Genomic DNA, 23,257 nt, shown 5'->3' on the forward strand with positions numbered 1-23,257 from the left:
CTCGTATATATGAAATGGAATAATCATGTAATAGAGTTCAATGTTTTAATAAATAAAATATATAATGCATTTTGCGCACACTGTAAAAATAAAATCAGTAACCTATTTTGAATAAGTATTTATATTTGTGATGAGCTGGAAAGGGCAAGAACAGAAGAATCAACCCGAATAGTTCCAGCAGGGGGACTTGGTGTCATATTTAAATTCATCAATTTCTCTGTTGGTACTTTTCGGTACACTTTGTTCGTCAGAGAAATTGATTTGAGGTGAACGAATTCCGGAACGCGAAGGGTAGGTAAGTCCTGTCAAATTTTATCCGAAGATAAAAGCTATCAAGTTTGATACAAGATATGTTTTTAAGTTCTGCATTAAAAATACAATATGTTGATAGTTTTGTCTTGAAAATATTGAGAGAAAAACTTAAGTTTAAGATTGTTTAACAAACAATCCCCACTTTTCAGAAGGTACCCCCACTCCAATTCCCCGACGATTTTGTGATTAGGAGTGAAACTAGTAGATTATTTCATAATTTTTCAAAAATTTATAACTGTGCATATGTTATGCTGTTAACCATGCTATTTGTCATTAGAAATTCCAAAAAAAAAAAAAAAAAAATCCACGAATGATTCTAAAATTGCTTGTATTATTGCTCTTAGATATGAAAGAATTGAAACTGATATGGTATGCAATACTATAATAAAGAATTATATTTTAGAAAAAATCACGGAAAAAGGATTCCGAAATTCTCGGAAACGTTTTTGAAAATTGTTTGAAGAATTCCGAAATACTCGGAAACGTTTTCGAAACTTTCATGAACCACAGCTGCACAGAATACTCAGAAACATTTCTGGAAATTACGGAAAGAGGATTCCGAAATACTCAGAAACGTTTCTGAAAATTACGGAAAGAGGATTCCGAAATACTCAGACACGTTTCTGGACATTACAGAAAGAGGATTCCGAAATACTCAGACACGTTTCCGGACATTACAGAAAGAGAATTCCGAAATACTCAGAAACGTTTTCGAAAATTTCATGAACCGCAGCTGCACGATATACTCAGAAACGTTTCCGAATTTTTTTTACAGTGCATACACACTGATACACTCAAGCCTTTGTGCCTTACACGCAGGTCTACGCACACACACAAGCCTAGCCTAGCCTAGCCTAGCCTAGCCTAGCCTAGCCTACACCTGCACGCACGCCTACACACACACACGCCTGATACACGCACACAATTATACACACGTAACCGCCCGGGAGGAGGGGAAGGCTTGAAGGGACAGAAGCAGTTTCTAGAAACAATAACTCCAATGAGTAAGGTCCTGCCGAAATTCGTGATTGCGAGAAACATAGTTTGAATTCAAAATTTCGGAATTCAAATTCGGTTTTTTTTTTTTTTTTTTTTTTTTTTTTTTTTTTTTTTTTTTTGAGCAATGACGATTGTTTATTGTTCTCATTTGACTATTTTGAATTCCTATGATTTTATTTTCCCACTACCTCCCTCTGCCAGCACCACCGTCGCGTCGACCGGCCACACGATACTGCTCCTCTTGCGAAAACAGTCTCCAGGTTGCGTCCATATCCTACACACACACACGCATACACACACATACACACACTCATGCCTGCTCACTGACACAAACACACACTCCTACACACACACAAACACACACTCATGCCTGCACAGTGCACACCGACACAAACACATATGCCTACATACACACACACACACCTACATACACAGGCGCGTACACACACAGCACTGCATGCACAACACGCACACACATGCATACATACACACACACACGCACCCACACACATGCGCCTACACAAACACACAGCGGCGTAGCGTAGGTTTCTGCTGCCCGGGGCAAGCACCAAATTTGCCGCCCCTCTTACATGTGCTGTATGCTCCCCCCCCCCCCCCCCCACACACACACATAACAAAAAACGACGTGCTTAACATTTTACAGAACGCTAACAAGATTTTATAAAATGAAACATGTTTTACATTTTGATATAATCTTACTTCAACAGGAAATACTGCTGATCGAAAAATTCTATTAAATACTTTTCAAAAATTATTGCATTATGAGAGATAAGATATGAGTTTTCCCTAGATAAAAACATTTAAAACATGATCTAAAACTGTGTATACTAGTATTTCTTGAACCTTTTATTGAAAAGAAGAAGAAAATATGATTATAAATTACCTGATCGATATTTTTTTGATACTTGAAAAGATTTTTTTCTTAACCTAAAGTTTTAATTTTCTACTTTTCAACAGTGGAAAATCTTTAACAACACTATCAATATCGATTGTATCAGTCGTTTCTGTAAAACTTTGTATAAAATGACTCACTGAACCCAAATATGCAGGCCCGGAACTGCGAACCCACAGATCGGGGGGGGGGGGGGGCACGGTCTTAAGGGACCCGACGACCCAAGAAACTGAAAAAAAATAATAATAATCACTAGCAGTAAGACTTATTAACGTTGCAAATATACACTGCTGACCTCTGGGGAGAGGCCCTGCAGATTTAGTTGTGGGGGGTCAAAATTTTATAAATCCGGACCTGCAAATATGACCAATATTTCCCCCTATTACCCACACCGTTTTGGAGTTCTGAAGATCAACCTCCTCCCCCTCCTAATTGTTTCAAAGTCAATATTTTTATTTGGAGTGAGAGGGAGCATTATAATAATTGTTAACATTCCTCTGGAGGACTAGAGAAAAGAAATGTTTAAAAAGATGAGCATTTGTAGCAAGGAGGGACCCTCAGAGTGAAACTCCCCCCCCCCCCCTCTAAAATATTTAAAAAATCATCAAAACGAACTATTTTTCCTTTTTTTTCCGCAGTTTGTTTTCGATTGTACTTTTTGATGTACAAACTTTTCGATGTAAAATCCAAGTATCGGCTTCACTTCTATGAGCCCAATGTCCGAAAAGAAGTTCAGGTTGAGAAAAAGAAAATAATACTAAAAATAAATATAAATAAATAGCTAAAATAAAAAATATATAAATTTGAGAAAATAATAAATCTTGAAGCACCGTATGTTGCATATAAGTCGCATCACAGATCTTGAATCACAAACCTTCTATTCCCGGATTATGTATATTTATTGAAGTTACGATCACACTGAAGATTACGAATGAAATTAAGCGTGCCAATAATTTAGCATTTATATCTTCTTTATACAAATAAAACACAAAATCCAAATGTATATATACGGTGGACCGATTTCGTTAAAATTTTCAGTTTATCTAGGTTAGTGCTGGAAGGTTTATAGACATTTTCGAAAAAATTTCGATGAATAGTTCCTTTTTTCTTCAAAATTTACGTTTTGAACCCAAAAATGGATCTTTCCACCTGGGTCGAACTAGGTCCCCTAAAAGGGTGCCAACCTTGACTCTCAAAAGGCGAGAAAAAAAAAAAAAAAAAGACACAAATGCACACAAGTTCAAAGGGCCAAATAAAAATATTAAAAAGTCGCACAGGTTTGAGGAAGCAAAAAGAAACATGTGCACAGGTTCGAGGGGAGGGCACAAAGAAAAGAAAACGAAGGCGCACACGTTCGAGGGCACAAATAAAATATTTTTTAAAAAAAAGGGTTCCAAGGCGGGAAAAAAGAGAGAGAGAAAACCCGAAGGCGTTCAGGTTTGAGGGCGCAAACAGAAATAGGCGCACAGGTTCCAGGAAAGGGCGCAAAAAAAAAAAAAAAACGAAGGCGCACACGTTTGATGGCACAAATGGTTCGAGGGCGCAAAATAGAAAAAAAAAAAGCTCTCAGGTTTAAGAAGGCAAAAAAAAAAAATTCTCTGGTTTGAAAGCACAAAAAAAAGTTCGTATAAGGTTTTTTAGTCCCGTCAAGGGAAACACGTGGAGGCGCAATCACGCTAGTTAAGACAGTGACTGCTTGCAGGGGCGGTCTGACCTGCGGGCCGATACGCCCTTGAACGTCCTCTGTGTGACTTTTTTTTTTTTTTTTTTTGCTCCCTCAAACCTGTGCCACTTCGTTAACTTTATTTTTGGCCCCCTTGAACCTGTGCGCCTTCGTTTTTTTCACGCCCACAAACCTGTGCGCTTTCGTTTATTTTTGCACCTTTAAAACCTTTGCGCTCTTGAACCTCAGTTCTTTCGTGCCCTTTGGTAGTTAAGGTGGGCACCCTCTTAGAGAACCCAGTTCGCCCCTGCCTGCTTGTCGATCTTTTTAACTTAAAATTAGGGCTCGAACGATGGCATTTTTTGGCCGATGGGCCGACGCTGATTGTGGGCCGATTGTTCAAAGATGGCCGATGGCCGATTGTTTTGCTCCAAATAGCCGATTCCCGATGGCCGATGGCAAAAAAAAATCTAATAGAAATAAATTGATAAGACTGTCAGGGATTTAAAGGATCATAGATTCATTTCACTTTACTTTCTTTCTACGAATAAGGAATTGTAATCACAAAAAAAAAAAAAAAAAATCAGATTTCGACCTAAATTTCTATTTTATAATCACCCAATTTACACGTCACAAGTTTTTTCGGTACATCTGTACTTGCATATGTACCTAAGAACATATAGATGGCCGAAATATTCATTTTGAACGCCTCCTTAGTTAATTATCGCTATTTCTCTTGTGATGTCTTCATGCGCGTAAACTAGTGTCACTCAAAAACGTTATGAAATAGTAAGTTGAAAACTCATACGTACGTAGTATGATCTAAAAGTTCGAGGACAGTTCAGGGTAAAGTTGTATAAAACCTTACCCTGAATAGTTCACATCACCGAAGTACATCCATCTACAAAATAGTCACCTTGAACGACTCTGTACTTCAGCCAACGTACGTATCGCTTTTAGAAGGACTCCTGGAAGACATTTATCGCAACCTCCTGCAAGGCCTCTTGCGCTGCTGCTTAAACTTCATCCTTTGAGGATGCACGGCTCGATTGGTCAATACTCTGATACCAAACAAATACCATAACGTTTCGTCGGACTTAGCTCCGTGTGACTTTTACCTGTTCCCAGCAGAAAAAAAAAACGTTTGCATGGACGCCACTTTTTCCGTCAGGAGGAGATAAAGCTGCATCACAGAAGGTAGCGAAAAATGGCTTCCAGGAGTGTTTCCAAAAGTTATATGAACACTGGCAGAAGTACATAGTCCCTCAAGGTGACCTTTTGAAGGTGGATGTGCTTCAGTAATGTGAACTATTCTGTAGAAGGTTTTGTATAGCTTGTCCCCCGAACTTTTGGATCATACTACATACAATCTGTAGCTATGCTTCTCCTTTTTAGACTGCTGTATGATGGAAAACAAAGAACAACAGACAAAAAAAAAAAAAAAAAAAAGAAGAAGAAGAAAGGAAAACAAGGAAGAAAAACAAAGAGACTGTTAAATAAATAATTGTTTTTTTTTTCTTAATTGAACACATAACTAAGATTTCAGTAATATCGTAATAACGTATGGATTTAGGTACACTAAACATAGGTAAAAAACATTAAATTATGTTGATTAATCATTCACAAAAGAAATTAAGAATAAAACTATGAAACCGTCAACAAATTACGCAATTCAAGAGTAAAGATTGCACGTAGACATTTTTTAGTCATCAAGTTAAACAAAAAACGTAACAGATAAATTACAATATTAAATCATAATAGAAATATTTTATACTTATTTAAAATTTATGAATAGAAAAGTTTGCATTTTTCATAAAAGCTGTAACAGTGATAAATTTTGCGGAAAAAATAAATAATCATGAAAAGAGCGAGGTTTTTAAAACACAGCTACAATAAACAAACTCACTATTTGCACCAAGTTAATAACAGCATACATATACTACTTGATCTGATGTTTGCACACGTAATATTGAACAATTTGATTGTTTAATCTTATATGACGCACTACAAACAAGTTCTAATTGAATCTTTCAATTTAATAATAATTTTCTGAAATTTAAAAAATTGCATGATAGAAAATCCTTGAAACATTTCTATAACATCTTATAAAAAATATGATGAAAACGAAAATAACTTATTCATTGATTTTATATAAATACATAAAAATAGTTACTTACAACAGAAAAAAAAAATCGATCGCTAATAATGGTGCAAAAAAGATGGCGCATTGCGAAATATAGGTGAAACAAGTATAAGAAATACGCAAAATGACATTTCTTGACCAAAATTAATAATCGCCAAATATTTAAGAAATGCTTGAAACGACAAGGGTGGGTTAGGGGGGTCACCCTCTGATTTTGGAATAACTCACAACATTCAACTTCGCGCGCGCGCGCGCGGCCCCAACTTCGGCCTCATTTTTTACTACAGAACCGCTACCACCAACGCCTCGGAAAAGTTTCTGAATCTACTTCAGCACTTCCGAAGAAAAAATTCAAAAGTCCTTTTGATTTCTGAATTAAGTCACCATTCAAAACGTCTTTAATCATTTTTTTACATTAATGCTCTTAATTCTTCCTAAACAATAGATAAAGCTTGAAAAAAATAATCTCTAATTTTATGAATGGTGTTAATTTTAAACAACTCAGAAGTATAACTAGAGTTTAATTTCAGAAATTGAGGGAGTGGGAGGAGGGGCACCCAAGCGTTCTCGGAAGTACAAAAAATAGTCGTAAAAAATAAAGTATTTTTTGTATTAATAATCATAAACATTGATCAGAAAACCCCTTTTAAAACTTGCACCCGAGTTTGATTTGACGTGCAGTGGCAGATTTAAAATATAGCAAATCTTTCAATTGCACGAGAGGCCCCGTAACCATAGGGGCACCGTAGGAGTTACAAAAATGGTTATGATAAATGTTTTACAACTTCTGCGATAGAGAAATAGGGCCCCAAAATGTATTTCGACGGGCCTCAAACTTGTCGCTCCGCAGAAGCGATACAGAAAAGACTGCATTACTGTGATTCATATTACAAAAATCGAAAAATTACCATCGGCTCAACGGGAATCTAACAAAATAAAACAAAACCGGTTTCACCATCTCATATTTGTTTCCATAGTCTCCAATTCGGCAATATATCACCAAATGATCGTCAGTCTGAGACGCTATATTAGTTTTGCATTGAAATAAGTAATTAATAGACACAAAAAATGAGTAAATAGGCATTTTGGAACACCCGATCGAAAACAAAAAAGGAAGTGCACAACTGGAACGTACGCACACCCCACATGCGAAAATATTTTTGAGTTATGACTTATAAGAGATACATATGTACATCCAGCCGAAAGAAATAACGCAATAATTAACTTGCTTGGTAACCTGAATGCAGTATTAAAAACTCTTTCAGAGGTGACTAAAATAGAAATTCATACTGAAGTTTAAGTACACAATTTTATATGAAAACAATAACTCAATTTACTTTGTATTAAAAAGTAAAACAGCAAAGGTCCTTTTTTTCCCCTAAAATATCGGCCAATTCCATCTGCTTTTCGATGTTTTTTAAGGCCGATGGGCCGATGTTTCCTGCAAGTTAGCATCGGCCGCCGATGCCGATGGCTTAATTGTTGAACCATCGGCGCCGATGCATCGGTCGAGTCCTACTTATAATCCTCTCCAACAAGATTGTCCTCTCTCTTATCGTCTTTCTATAGTGACAATGGTCCGCACGCCTATCAGTATCCAGTATTTCGTGCTTGTGCTTCAACGAGAAAAATTTCCTGAGACAAGTTAGAACTCAAGAGTTTAAAAAAAAAAAACATTTTGATGTGTATGTGTTGATTTAGCGATACATCCCTAGAAAAGCGCAGTCTTAATTTTTTTTTTAAAGCATTTTCGATGTTAATGTAGTGTTACAGAATTTGCCGCCCCTAGCAAAGTGCCGCCCGGGCCCAGTGCCCCTTTGCTCCCCCCCCCCCCCCCTACGCTACGCCACTGCAAACACACACGCGCATTCATACACACACACGCTCGTAATTGCGAAAAACATAATTTGAATTCAAGATGCAAAAATTCAAATTATCATTATTTATTTTATTTTTTATTTATTTATTTATTTATTTTTATTTATTTTTTTTTTTTTTTTTTTTGAGAAATGGCGATTGCTTATTGCTTTCATTTGACTGTTTTGATGTCCTATGATTTTATTTTCCCGCCAGCACCCTCTGCACCATCACCGTCGACAGGCCGCCTCACGATGTTGCTCCTCTAGCGAAAACCGTGTCCAGGTTGCGTCAATATTCTACACTTACACGCATACATACACGCACGTACACACACACAAACACATACACACACAAACACATACTCAAACACACACACACACACTCATACATACAGACACCACACATACAAACACTACCCCACACTCATGCCTGCACACAGACACAAACACACATGCCTACACACACATACACATACCACCCTACATACAAACACACATACCTGCCCCCCCCCCACACACACATAAACACACACGCCTACATACACACACACACACACACACACACACACTCGTGATTGCGAAAAACATAATTTGAATTCAAGAAGTCAAAATTCAATTTTTCTTCCCGTTAGACGGATGGATTATGAGAGCGTGGTTGCTGGGCGAGTTTGGCGATAAACAATAGAGTTGCAGAGCTATTTTTAACACGCTTTTATTAGCTTCACCTGTACGTATGTATGTATGTATGTATCTTGTAATGGAATCTTGCAACTCAAATTTCGCCCACTTCCTGCGATCGGATTCTTTTGAAATTTGGAACGCGACATCAGACCCGATGACAATGCAATATTCTATAATCAAATTAATTAATTAACTCTTTTAATTGTGAGTTTCCTCCAATTTTAATCAATATTTTGGCATAAATCCAACAATGTGGAAAAGGAAAAATTTAAAAAAATACATTAAAAAATGCTCGCAAAAATTATTTAAAAATATCTATAAAAACCTTTAATTTTTCTGCATCAGATAAAATTTGTTCCAATGTTCCAAGGTAATTAGAACATGAAATATAATTGTTTTTAACTAATTTCATGCCAAAATTTAGGTGAGTCTTCAATTGGAAATTCATTGCTGATCAGACCATTGTTGAACAAAACTTTTATTCAAATGCATCTCAAATTTTCAAAGTAATATAAATATGATTTCCGCAAACATACATCGATGACTCACAATAGCTTTCCATCGGGGTGCCCTTGTCTTAACTTTAAGATATTGCCTCGCACTCGTTTTATAAATAATTTCAATTCAACTTTTACGAAAAGAAGTAATTGCAATTTTACCTGATAATTCTCCAACATAAGACTAAAAAACAGAAAAATAAAATAATAGTTTAAAAAACTAAAAAAACACGCTTTCGTAGTAAAATGAACTAAAAAGTGAAAAATAATCTTTGGATGATAGTAGTTGACCAATTACTTAATTTTAATGTAATACAAAAAAGCGTGGGGTGCTTCTTATCAGTTGTCCTGAATTTCTGCCATTTTGTTGTACAAGCAAAAATGTGAATAGACAGCAAGCACCCCACGCTTTTTTGTATTACATTAAAATTAAGTAATTGGTCAACTACTATCATCCAAAGATTATTTTTCACTTTTTAGTTCATTTTACTACGAAAGCGTGTTTTTTTAGTTTTTTAAACTATTATTTTATTACCTTTGAAAGATATTATTTGATGTCTTTTTTGTTTGTTTATTTGGCGAAAATTTTTAAATTGCAGTAAAAACCGCTTCACTCGCTAATAGAGTTTTAAAGCAACTATAAATCTAATTTAATGATTTGACGAAAAGTTTGAAATTCCAAAGAAACTTTAATAGATTTTTTTTTTCTTTGAAAAGGTTGTGTACGCATTTTATACAAAGAAAAATGATCATTTCACATCAGAGGGGAGGAGGCGTCAATTTTTTTTTATTTAACGGTCTTCCATTAAATTTTTCGCACGGGCATCGCTGTGCGGGTACTGCTAGTAATATATAAAGATACTACATACGTTCAACAAAAAAAATATGATGTAATATTTGCACGGTAGTTTTTTTTAAGCAATCACGATTGCTTATTGCTTTTATTTGACTGTTTTTGGCGTGCTATCATTTTATTTTCCCACCAGCACACGCCGCACCATCACCGTCGACCGGCCCCTCACGATGCTGCTCCTATAGCGAAAGCCGTCTCCAGGTTGCATCCATGTCCTACACACACGCGCATACATACACAACTACACACACACACACGCACACACAAACACATACACACACATACACCGAGACACCCACACATACACACACAAAAACATACACACAACTACCCACACACTTATGCCAGCACACAGACACAAACACACATACCTACACACATATACACATACCCCCTACACACAAACACACATACCCCCCACACACAAACACACACGCCTACATACACACACTCGTGATTGCGAAAAACATAATTTGAATTCAAGATGTCAAAATTCAAATTAATTTTTCTTTTTTTTTTTTTTTTTTTTTTTTTTTTTTTGGCCTAAATTAATAATGTATACTTAAAGTGCAAAAAAATTTCTCCTTCATTAAGAAATTTGGACGATGTGTCATTTTTGAATATATCGTTTTTACCCCAGCAAGCTAACTGTGTGCGAGTTTTGTGGCAAAAAATAAAGCATTAAATTTAGATTGTAAATCAATAATTAGTATGGGGTTTCCAATCCCCCGATCCCGAAGGTTCCCGCATGATATTTTGAGGGATTTATCCCGCAGGATTGAGAAAAATCCCGCGGGATTTCCAATCCCGCAAAGAATTTCCATGTAAACGTTTTCCAACTTTTACCGTCCATAAAACAAATATTTTTACAAGTATCATCTGCAGTTTTAATTACCTTCTTGCATATCTGCAAGAAGAGCAAGAAAAACTTCGTCTCATATTATTAACGGTGGGTTTACCATTCAAGAAAACAATAAGATAGAGTATATTTTTTTGAAAATGAATTAGTATGCTCATTTGAAGTTCTAGTGTTCATACGTTCAGCAATTGCGAAAAAGCTTAAAAAATATAAACCATTTCGAAAACCATCACTTAATATTGAAACCCTGAAAATTAGGCTTTAGAAGAAATTGAGAAACTCTTACAGAGTGCAAAAACCGATAAAGTAGCCTGAATGCAATGTTTGAACGCTTCTGTAAACTTAAGAAAAGCACTCAAAACCTTTAACTTACTAAAAGTGCACAGCATTTTTTCGAAGAAGAAATCAATGAAAAACCTGACATTTTTTATTTACGCTCTCTAACCTGTAGAAAGTGCCTTACAATGTCTTTGTCACCTTGAAGCTAATATTATAAATGTGGGCAGTATCTCGAAAATTATGTTGCATGAATTAGCTGAGCAATCTTCAATATTCGGCACGATTCTGAAAGAGGTGACAGAAATTTGGATGAAACACTAGATGACTCATTTACATGACAGTGCATTACATTAAGGTGCTCAAAATTTTCATTGTTTCTTTAAATTGAGAGGTAAAATTAGCGAAGTTATTCAAAATCTTTTACTGAAACTACGACGCAGTTAGCGTTCACCCCCTTCTGTAATGAATTAAATGCACTGATGCAATGATCAACGTTGATGAAACAACAAGGCAAGATCAATTGGATGGAGTAATACACAAAACAAACAGACATAGTTTTTACATGAAATACACCACTAGCTCAGTCATTCAATCCGAGGACTGCAGTTTCGTGCTTATTAGCACTCATCAGCCCGGAATAAGAAGTGCCTGATCTGGAGGTGGAAAACCTCTTGAGGAAACCATGGGTGTCAAACAAACTAGTAGCTAATATAGAATTATTACTGACCAGACGAGTGACCGAAATTGTAATATTCGAGTTGAACCGAACCATTGCTTCGGTCACTCGTCTGCTCTGCTAATTCTATATTATCTACTACTTTGTTTGGCACTCTTGGCTTCCTTATGAGGTTTTCCACCTCCAGCTCAGTCACTCCTATGCCGGGCTGACGAGTGCTAATAAGCACGAAACCGCAGTCCTCGTCTGGAATTGACTGAGCTGGCGGTGTATTTCACGTATTTTTGCCTTAGCCCTGGCAATAGGGCGGGAACTTACTGAATATAAATTAGAGTTTGATAAACTGTGTGCATGACGATTCCAAGTGATAAAAGTGGCACATAAAAAGATTAATAAAAATTAAAATCAAAGCATCCAACATCTAGCATCCAGCCCCTGGCATTCATTTGAATTCTGACGTCTTCTATTCAAATTATGTTTTTTTCGCAATCACGAATTTCGGCAAGACCCTGCCCGTTGGGATTCGTGTTTCTACAAACGGTTTCTATCGTAATCATAAATTTGTGAAAAACATAATTTGAATTCAAGACGTCCAAGCTCAAATGAATGCTATGGGCTCGATGCCAGATGTGTGCTGTATGTTGTGTGCTGGATGCTGGATGTTGTGTGCTGGATGTTGTGTGCTAATAGCTAATATAGAATTAGCACTGACCAGACAATAAGCACGAAACTGCAGTCCTCGGATGGAATGACTGAGCTGGCAGTTGTTTCGTGTATTTCTGCCTTAGCCCTGGTTATAGGGAGGTAACTTACTGAAAAAGACATTGTTTTTATCCGAAATTTGAAGTTGTTAAGCAAAAACCCCTAACATGATTCCCAGAAGAAAAAAAAAGAAAAGAATACTTTAGTAGGGGGTAAAGTTTATGGGGATCTTTTCCTAAATACCCACAATTATTTAATCTCAGTAAAACCAACTGCAGTGGAGCTCCCCTCCCCCTCCCCATCACGTGTTTTCATCAAGCCCATTATTTTTTGAGCAAAAATCTTTTCCCATCCCATACGAGTAATGCTAAACCGCATTGGACTTTTTTAAAGCGCACTTTTATGTACCAAAAGATAGTTGCTAAGTGAGATGTGACTTTGTATTAGTTACATTGGTGCACAGAAAATCGAGATAACTACTAATTTATGTAACAAAAGCAGTCCTTCCTTAAAAGCACAAATTTTTCTATATGACGTAAAAATTTAACTTTTAGAAGAATAAAGTCAATCCCGCGAGACTGAGATTGGCGCGGCATTGGAAACCCTAATTAGTACGTCTTATCAAATTTTCGAGTTGTGTTGATTTTTTTTTTTTTTTTTTGCCTTTGACAAGTTGCCGGGGTGCGATATGTACTCCTATGTGAATTGGTATCAACAGTGGTGGCGCTAGGAAATCCCCGACAGGGTGGCAAACTTGCCCGACAGGGGGGCATAGCCAAATTTTACTTTGCAAGATTCCCCCCCCCCCCCCAGAGCCTGATCATCCTGACATTGGACATGGGGCACATTTCTATTTCAGGAAATTCATTTTGTGCCTCCCCCCCCATTCCAGCTTTTTTTTTATATGTTGAAGCAATAAAATATTTCTTTCGATACTTGCATTTTTACACAACCGTACTAAATTTGGTGGTACCTCATATCACAATGTAATATATACATTTAAAAAGTAGAAGATATGTAGTAGTATACGATAAATATATAAATGTGGTTAAACTTTGCAATAAACCGTAAATACCAAAATGATCTATCATATAACTTTTAATAGTAAATACAGATTAAATTTGGAGTGGTTTTCTGATTTGCAAAGAGATCACACTTTTAAGGCGAATTTTTAACAACAAATCGATTTTTCCCTTGTTTTGGCATTTGCAAAACTATCAATGATATCATTGTACTCTAGATTCTGAGTGAAATCATTATTTATTTTTAATTAACATGATAAATTAAGGGTATTTTGGGCCCCCCAGAAATCTAAGAGGAAGGGCCTGTGCCCCACATGCCCCTGCGGTAATCAGGCTCTGCCCCCCTCCAATTCAAGTCATAAATAAACTAATCATTTTTTGCTTCTAAGAACACGAATTCCCTATAAAAATTAAAAGCAAAAAATAAAAAATTTAAAATAGATGAAATGAAATATGTAGGGAAAAAAATCAAATTTAAAATGAAAAACATGAAACTAGGCTTTTGTGAGCAGGGTCATCGCGAGATCAATAAACTAGAACTGTCTGAGAATTAAATATTGACGAAAAGTCTGACTATGATGTAAAATCATTATAAATGTGCTCCCAACAGAATTTTATGCAGAGAAAGAAACTTAACAACAGGAATTTAGTTGTGCTTGTAGAAATTAGGGGGGTCCGGGGGTTCTCCCCCGGAAATTTTTCGAAATTGTAGCTCTGAAAACGCAATTTTAGATGATCTTCGGTAACTTCATGGAGAGAAGGATTTGGGTGCTCACCTCCAAAGAATTTTAAGAAATTGAAGTCCAATAAACGAACTTTTAGTCGATCTGTAATGGTATTTTATAGGGAGTGAGAGTCGAGGTGCACCCCCGAAAAAGTTTTAAAATTGAAGTATCGAAAACGCAATTGTAGGTCATGTTTGGTAACGTTAGGGTGATGGGGTTAGTGACCGATTAAGATACTGAGGGTCCCCTCCCCCTTCCGTAATCAAACCTTATAAACACACAAATTTACGGAGGGAAACTCCCAGGGCTCAAGGTTATAGCAGTGCTCATCCACTAGCTCAAAATATTTATTGGGGAGCAGAGAAACCCACATCTTAAGTAAACAAAAAAAAAGAGCAACTAATATTAAGTTAAAAAATTCAAAAGAAACTTGAGCCCGATGCCTAGCTTTATATTAAGATGAACCTCGCGAGTCAGAACACGTATAAAATTAAATTTATTTATATTTTCTTTCATTATATTATTTTTCCGGGATAACTTGGGAAAGCATGGAAAAGGGAAGACGATTACAACTGCTAAGTTTTGCTAGCGCAAAGCAGAATCAAGAGAAAAAATTGAAAATCTTTTGAAGAGCCTAGTTTGCTAAAACCCATTACAAGTATTTTATTTGATAACAAATAGAAACTGGAAACGGGTAAAAATTTTGCGCTAAAAAAATTAGAAAAGGTGCAAATTTTTACGATTTTTAATTAATTTGTATGGTAATAAAAGGTCTACATCGATTAGGCCTAGCTGGTGGTGAATGGAGCTGACGGGCAACCGGGCTAATCAGATAAATAATCATGATAGTTTCATAGGGGCTGCACACATATTTCATTCCTAGATTTTTACAAATATCATCGTACAAATCACAGCTATTTGGAGGAAAATGTGTGGGCCGCCGAAGCATGTTTGTTTGAAATAGAAAATAAAAGTTAAAATGTAGTGAGCGAGATTTAAATTATTGAAATGAATAGTCACACCAGCAGTTCTAAGCAAGAAAAATGACAGACTCCGACTTCGGGAATTTTAGAGCCTTCGACTCTGATTCCACAAGAACTGGCAGGGGATTTTAAGGGAAAATGATCGACTCCGACTGCTGAATTTTTAAACCTTCGACTCCTGACTCCGACTTCTTTACCTCAAAATCAGTCCGACTTCAACTCCTCACCCGTTGGTTCTAAGTTTTTGAATGTACTAAACGAAAGTAATGTGTGTGTTTTGTGTAATCCAAAAAAAAAAAAACGAAACTTGATCGGCACTATGCTAAACTCGGCAACAAATGAAGGTGAAAAATCGCGAATCTCGTTTTTCAAATTCAATGGTTTGCCGTAGTACTCAAAAAGGGCTATTACTACTGTACACTCCCGATTATCCGCGGAATTGAGTGGCTCAGGTACCGCGGATAACGAAAATCGTGGACAATCCGAAAAAGGTTTAAAACCAAAGGTAAAGAAGACAGAAATTATCTTTTGCTTGAGAATGATTGTATTGTAAATAAAACGTGAAACGTTTAAAAGAGATGCGGCATTAAAAAATATGTGTATTTCAAGTTCTACAGAACTAAAATAAACTAAAATTTAAATCAGGAACTTTTCGTCAACCTAAAACATTCAACAGCCCAGAAGTGAAAACAGTGTGTGACCACAACAAAAAAGACCCCATCAGAGAATTCCCAGAAGACCTGTAGGCGTTTTCCGGACCTTTCTCAATCGGAACAGATGATGAAGATAATGTCTTACGCTCTTTTAAACTAGGGGTCTTCAGTAAACACATGTGTTTTACCGAAATCAGCTGAACGCTTTCCCTTGAGGCACGTGTCAAAGAGAAGTTGATGACAATGCATACCGACTTTCACGTTTTTTGAGAAGGAGCACTTGTCGTGGGAAAGGGAAAAAAAATCTGGAACGAATTGATTTCAGATCCGCGTTTTTGAAGAACAAAATTTTTCAACTATTTTTTTTTTCTTTTTCCGAGACTTTCGCAGATAATCCACTCGTGGATAATCGAGAGTTTACTGTACTTCAAACAATAAGATTTACACTTAATGTTATTTATAAAAATCAAAAAATTGAAAATAACTAAAGCGTCTGGTGGACAAAAATATTGTTTCGGCTCTCCTGAAAAGAGCCAATTTTCACATTCGGTAGTTCAGCATAGTGCCGACGATATTACGTCATAAACAAACTTATTAAGTATCAAAGTGATTAACATTATTTGCACCAGTTTCTTTTGTGTAATGTTTTTCTCTTTTTTTTTTTTTTAAATTAACTATATACCTAACTTTTTTCAAATTTTTTGAAGCATTCATAATTCGAAAATGCATAACCATTAGTTTCAAACTTTTTATTGAACATGCCAGTTGAAATAGGTCATAATTTCAAATTTCAAGTTTTAATTCTCTTTCCAGACTAAAGGGGGAAAATGTAAATTCAAAGTCTTACCCCAAAATTTATCTACATAGATCATTTTTGCAGATCTACGGAGTCGGAGGGAAAATGGCCGACTCCAACTCAGGGCCGGATTTAGACTTAACGGGGTCCTGAGCCATTTTAGGTGTGGGGCCCCTTTTGCAGTTTTAACAACGTTTCTCTCGGTGGTGTAAGAGAGGCACTTTTTTTTATAATTTTTTTTCTCCTTGACTATGTCGGTCTCTTTCATCTGATACATACAGCAATACTTTAATTTTTGATGATCGTGTTTTAATGTGTTTTCCCTGATGTCCTGTGTTGGATTGACCTTAAGAGGGGAAATGTTATCAAGAAAGTCACACATGACTCCCCTTTAAGTGGAGTACAAAATATTCCCAATTGTAGGGGGCCCGGGGATTTCTTCCACGGAGGAAATTTTGAAAAATAGATATAAGGCTTCAAAATGTAGAATTTTATACGATGTAGTTGCAACCAGGGCTGCGGAGTCGGAAGGAAAATGGCCGACTCCGACCCCGACTCCGACTCCTGGATTTTGAAACGCCCGACTCCTACTCCAACTCCGACTCCGGATGTTTTTGATTTTTTTAATTGTATTTTTTCAACTCCCTCTCTCCCTTCAGGGGAAGGGGGAAAACCTCTAAACAGAGATTGAAATATTGATTCCTTTTCATGAAAATTTCGCATTTTGTTTTTTATTGTAAACCCAAGACGCATACAACGTTAGAAATTCAATTTAAAAATCAAATTTTCCAACAGTTACGAGTTAAGAAGTGAGATGATTTAAAAATCCCTTTTAAAAAATTTGAAAAGGATTATCTGCAATTTGCACCCCTTTAATGTTTAACAAATAGATATTGATCAAATCGTGTGCTTTCAATTTTTGAAAGCTGTAACTTGAGAGAAAAAAAGCTTTTTTTTTTTTCTAAATCCAAGTTCTTGAGAGGGGGTGGTTTTCCCTGGGTGACATCCATCAGGTAGATGACACCCAAAGTTAATTTCAGAGTTTATAAATACTTTAATTCTGAAAATTTTCGCGAATATATTTTAAATTATATTTCATCAATCAAATTTCAACGAAAATAAGGCACATATACATCAGGAGCTAATTTTACACAAAATGCGGCCGGTATACAAATTTGTACGAATAGCTTTTACTATACCAATATTTCTTCTTCGCTAAATTTTTAATTTAAATTTTATTGTCTGCTTTAGAATTAACCTTAATATTAAGATTTTAAGATTAGCTGCAATTATTGAGTGTTGCAATCACGAAATCATTTACACTTATTTTGCTCCATACTTTTTAGTGAGAACCAAGCTTATAGAAATAGTCTTAATAAAGAAAAAAACATTAGATTATTTTTCATCGGATCTTTTGGATTCGTGCTTTCGCGCCAGAACGTTTTTGAATTTGTCGATCACCCTTAAACGTTTCAACCTTAGCTACGGGCCTCGACTTATTAATTTGTTACGTTTCTTTCGCTATTTTATAACTAAGATCGAACAAAACACTATACTTCTATTTGTATTTGAAAGTGATTACTTGAAAACGTTAGGCAACAAAACCGTTTGCTGACAGTCGCTATTAGTTAAGTTAAAAAGCAAGCAAACTAGAGGACGGCTACAGTAAGTTCGGTAAGCATTCAGGCTAGCTGATTGCCATAATGGCAGTTATTTTCTCATTAGTATCTTTTTATACATGTAATTGAACCAATTGGTAGTCAGTTTTTAAAAAATGCAAGGAGAGTCAGTGAAAAGGAAAGAAAAAAAGAAACCCGGAGTCGGAGTCGGCAAGTTTTCTAACAACTCCGACTCCGACTCCTTTACCCCAAAATCAGTCCGACTCCGACTCTTCGACTCCGACTCCGACTCCGACTCCACAGCCCTGGTTGCAACTACAAAAATATCAGGACAGAAATAGGCAAACAAAACTTTTTTTAAGTTATAAACTCTTTCAAAAATTAAGATAATACACAGTAAAAATTGTTTTTGATTCGAAAAACCAATGACAGCAGTCGACAGAGAGAAACAGCGCGGGAAACGAAAAGACACCGCATTGCTTCGTGCTCACATTGGCTTTCGATACAATTAGTTTTTAATTACCCCTCTAACTCACCGACAAACAATTCAACTCCGACTCCTTTACCTTAAAATCAGTTCGACTCCAACTCTCACTCCGACCCCGCAATCACTGGCAGTGTTACAGGCATTGAGGGAAAATGACTCCGACTCTTGGAATTTTTAACCTACAAATGCCGACTCAGACTCCTTGTCTCCAAAATCTGTCCGACTCCGACTGCGCAGCACTGCTTTTTTACACTATTTTAGTACTTGAAAAAAAGCATATTAAAAAAAAAGAATATAGCTTGCAAAAAAAAAAAAAAAAAAAATTAAACAAGATTGAGTCTGGTATCAGTCTGTAAGTTGGTTTGATCGATCTCGAAGGAGCAATGTTGACTTTTGAATTGGACTTGGTCCGATCAAATGATTACAGCGGTCTGGGCTAAGCGCAGCTTTTACTTTAAGTTAGAAACATGAGTTTCGACTACATGATAACATCTGAAAAAAAAAAAAAAATGGAAGCAAAATGTATGTTTTCAATTGCTTTTAACACATGATTTATTTATTTATTTAATTTTGCCTTTTCCAAAAGGTTCGCCCCTCCCCCTCCCCCAAACATTTTTCTCAAAAAGAACCCAAACCCGATGCATTATCAAACCGACGTTTAATAATCTAATGATTGTTTAGTTGTGCCAAGCCTGAATGTTTAGTAAATCATTCTTCATTCCCAACAAAACTATTATGCAGCCTACAAACAAGATCAATATAAGTTTTTGAGAAAAATGTATTTAAAATGTTAAACATCTATTTGCTTTTATTATATTAGTCCAAAGAATTTTTTTCCTGCATTTAGCATTTGAAGACAAGACATCATTGCACTAAAAAATTAAAACATTAAATCTACTTTAGTACACTTCCTTGTATGAGGTAAAAAAATCGTTTACTCATCGATATGTTTTGTTGCAGAATAATCAACAATAATCAGAAAAGTTGTAAATAACTATAGTAATAACTTACTTGTAACTTCTGAGTGAAAATAAAGTACTTTAAAACGCATCAATAAGTGCGGTCTGCGTCTGCACACTTGACGTGCTGATGAAGAGCTGTTTAGAATGTAATAGGAAAGCAAAAATCTCCGAAGCATGTTTTTTCTCCTCCGATGACAACCCCCCCCCATCCCCTCTCGTCTCGTCCTGGCTATTTTCATTCAGTACGTATTTCTCTTGTAACCCGATGACGACGCCTTAGGTCTGACCGGTAATCACCACTGCATTCTGCAGGGACGGGGATGGTACTCTTTTAGTCTAAGTGGACACCCTGAGGTCAAAACCAGCTCATCGACACCCTGCATCGACAAACAGAAATTTCAAGGATCAAAACACACCATTTCCCCCGAAGTGATAGCTATATTTTGTCACCATCTGGACGACGTTATACGGACTCGGGCTAAACTTGCCTCAAATTGGATTGATTTTTGTTTCCTTTTATATATATATATATATATATATATATATATATAAGATACTTCTACTTTTTTCTACTAATTTTTTTTTTTCTATTTCATATATGAGAAAATTTTATCATTTACGATAAACGCCAAAGCAAACAGATTCCCCGACGAAATACTAAATTTTCCCCGACGGGGGGGGGCAAGACGCTTCCGACGAGGGGGCAATTGCCCCCCCTGCCCTTCCCTTGGAGCCACGTCTGGGTATCAATTAACTTTAGCCACTAATCACTTCAAGGGTGTGGTAGGGTCAAAATTCTTCTCCTTAAGGGTGACTGATATGTCAAAAGTAATGGAAGAATTCAAAGAGGGAAAAGGTGATACAAGTTGACCTAAATAGGAACAGATGCTGATTTTCTTTTGCTATATTAAATCACTCCAAGGGGGTGGCGTATTTAATTCGACGCTTTTTTTCGTTTAATCTTACTGCTGTAACTAAAGTAATGCAAGGACTTGTTCAAAAATTAGTATACTGATGTTGATTGGGGTTCGTCGGAAATTGCTCAGTGGCATCCCTTGATACTTTTAAAAGATAGGGTACTTAAATGAAAGATACTGAAGAAAGTTTCGTGATGGCTGTTACAATGCACAAGTTTTAATTGAGCTGCTACAAAGGCGAACAATTAGGTCTATCTAGTTACCATCAAATGTAAATTTGAAATGATGTTAAGACCCCAAATCTTAGTAAGTATCATATAAATACAAAACACTCATTAAAATAAAAAGTGAAGGTTTTTTTTCTTGACAAACATACCAGTTTTGACTTCACTCCAATTTATGGTACAGTTGGGATAGTTAAGCAGCGCACCCCAAATTGACAGCCTAGCTAGCACAAGACAACAGCAACCGGTTTTTATACGAAAGCAAAATTTGTAATAAATTAAATGAAATAAAACTTATTAAATCAACGTTTTAAAGCTATTTCATTGAGCTCAAGAAAAAAAATCACTACATTTCGCGTCAGAAAAGAAAAAAAGACCTATTACCAGGTGTCCATGCAATTTGCTTCTGACTAACAGTCACTATACTGCCAAAGCATTTCACACAGAGGCCAGTCAAAGGCTGTCCTTTACTCTTACAGTGACAATTTCGACAGGTTGTCCCATTACTTTTCTCCGGACACGAAGCCATTCCTTAACTAGAAGAGATAATACACAATGAATTGGTTAAGGGACAGATTTTAATAAATGGAAAATAGTATGTGTATGAATAACTAATTATGGGCGGGTGCAAGGGAGGGTAACTGTTCCTTCCCTTTCAACCCCCTATCCTCCCCCCCCCCCTCAAAACTGAAAATATTTCAGATACTAAACCAAAAATAAATTAATTAATTAATAATAATAATTTAAAAAATGAGATTTTAAAAAAAGATCAATAGACGGTTGCAATGGCGTCGCTACGGGGGAAGGAGGGCGGTCCGCCCCGGGTGCAACCCATTTGGAGGAGGGTGACATTCAAAGGGAAATTGTAAGTTTTTGAAAAATATGAAGCTAAAAATGCATTTTTTCGACTACAAATTTTAAAATTTTCACGGGGAGAAGGGGAAATTCCTGGACCCCCTCTCCACAATTCCACACTATGGAGTGAATATTATACACAGAATAAGGTTAATCTTATCAATACTTAGACCTCGAAGTGACTTTCTCTTTAGCTAAAAAACTGAAACACATCATCATCCTCTGTTTTTGAGATACGTTTGAAATAATTAAGGGGCCATCAATTTCATACCCCTTCTTATTGTTTTATCCTCGGGACGGACCTACATATATGCTTCTAGGGCAAGTCATATAAATAGCGTTCACAGTTTTTATTTGTCTTTTTTACTAACCCGCTTAAAATTTCGTTCGACACAAATGCAGTTGTTTCTGAAAATTGTATGAATTTTATAGCGTAGAGCATAAAAACCTTTGATTTAATGATTTTTTGCTTCATTTGTTTATTTTTTATGCCCTTGAAACCGGGACGGTAATTTGGGTGACCCCACAAATTACCACCCCGGGTGTCACCCATGCTTAGGTACGCCACTGGACGGTTGCTTTACTTTCTGAACTTATCGACGAGTTCAACTTCTGGCTCCTGATTTGAAAAGCGTATCTTCATCGGAAGCTCATATACGAGCCGACGCATGAGCTTAAGATTAGCCTTTTTGGATCGGATCGCGTGTTTGAGAGGTTGTCTTTTCTGGCGAGTAATCACGTTTGGTGATTGTTCACTGCGAAGAATTATTAGCGGCACGTTTATTGTTTATTAAATAAAGGATTATTTTCGGCAAATTTGGTGAAACACCGTGGTAACCCTAGCAGTGCAACAATGTAAATCCGATCAAAAATGGATAAACTTAAGCTGATGCGTCGGCCTGTCTATATAGCGGTTCTAGGTGTTTAGTTGGGTTACCGCGTAATATCGTTTGTGTAGGTAACACAGGGGTGCCCACCCCCTAAAAGCAAGGGCGCTGCCCCTCCCCCCAATGAGAGAAATACCCTTCAAAGCACCCCCCCCCCCCTGAAAATTTCAATGGCGCAGTCTGTGCCATGACCCTCCGTTTAGGTGGGCACCCGTGGATAACATAACGCAAGGTTAGCACGTAAAACACTTCTCTTTTCCACAAATTCTCAATTAAAATGGTTTTTTCTTTTGAAAAAAGTCTTTTTACACGTTTAACACCCCATTTTCAAATTCATATGCCCCTTCATTTTCAAATTTTCTAGGGGGCAAAGTGCAACTCATGCATTTTATTTAAAAAAAACAACAACAAAGCGCATGCACAAATGCATAATTATCCGAAATCGGAGGAGGGAGGGGAGCGGGGAACATTCGACTCCTTGATCCGGAAAATGACGGGCCCGCCCGCCGCCCCACCTTCCATTTTGAGCTAGATACGCTATTGTAACTAATTCTGACAGGACGCACAATTGTAGCCTCACTTCGGACCTACTGAGACTTAAACGTTTCCATTTAATAAAATAGGGGTGGCGAAAGTCGGTTTGACTCATTGAACTATAAGTTTCTTAATAGTTCCCAATGGTTTGACTCAC

This window comes from Uloborus diversus, chromosome 4 (assembly GCF_026930045.1).
Source record: "Uloborus diversus isolate 005 chromosome 4, Udiv.v.3.1, whole genome shotgun sequence".
Classification (NCBI taxonomy): Eukaryota; Metazoa; Arthropoda; class Arachnida; order Araneae; family Uloboridae; genus Uloborus; species Uloborus diversus.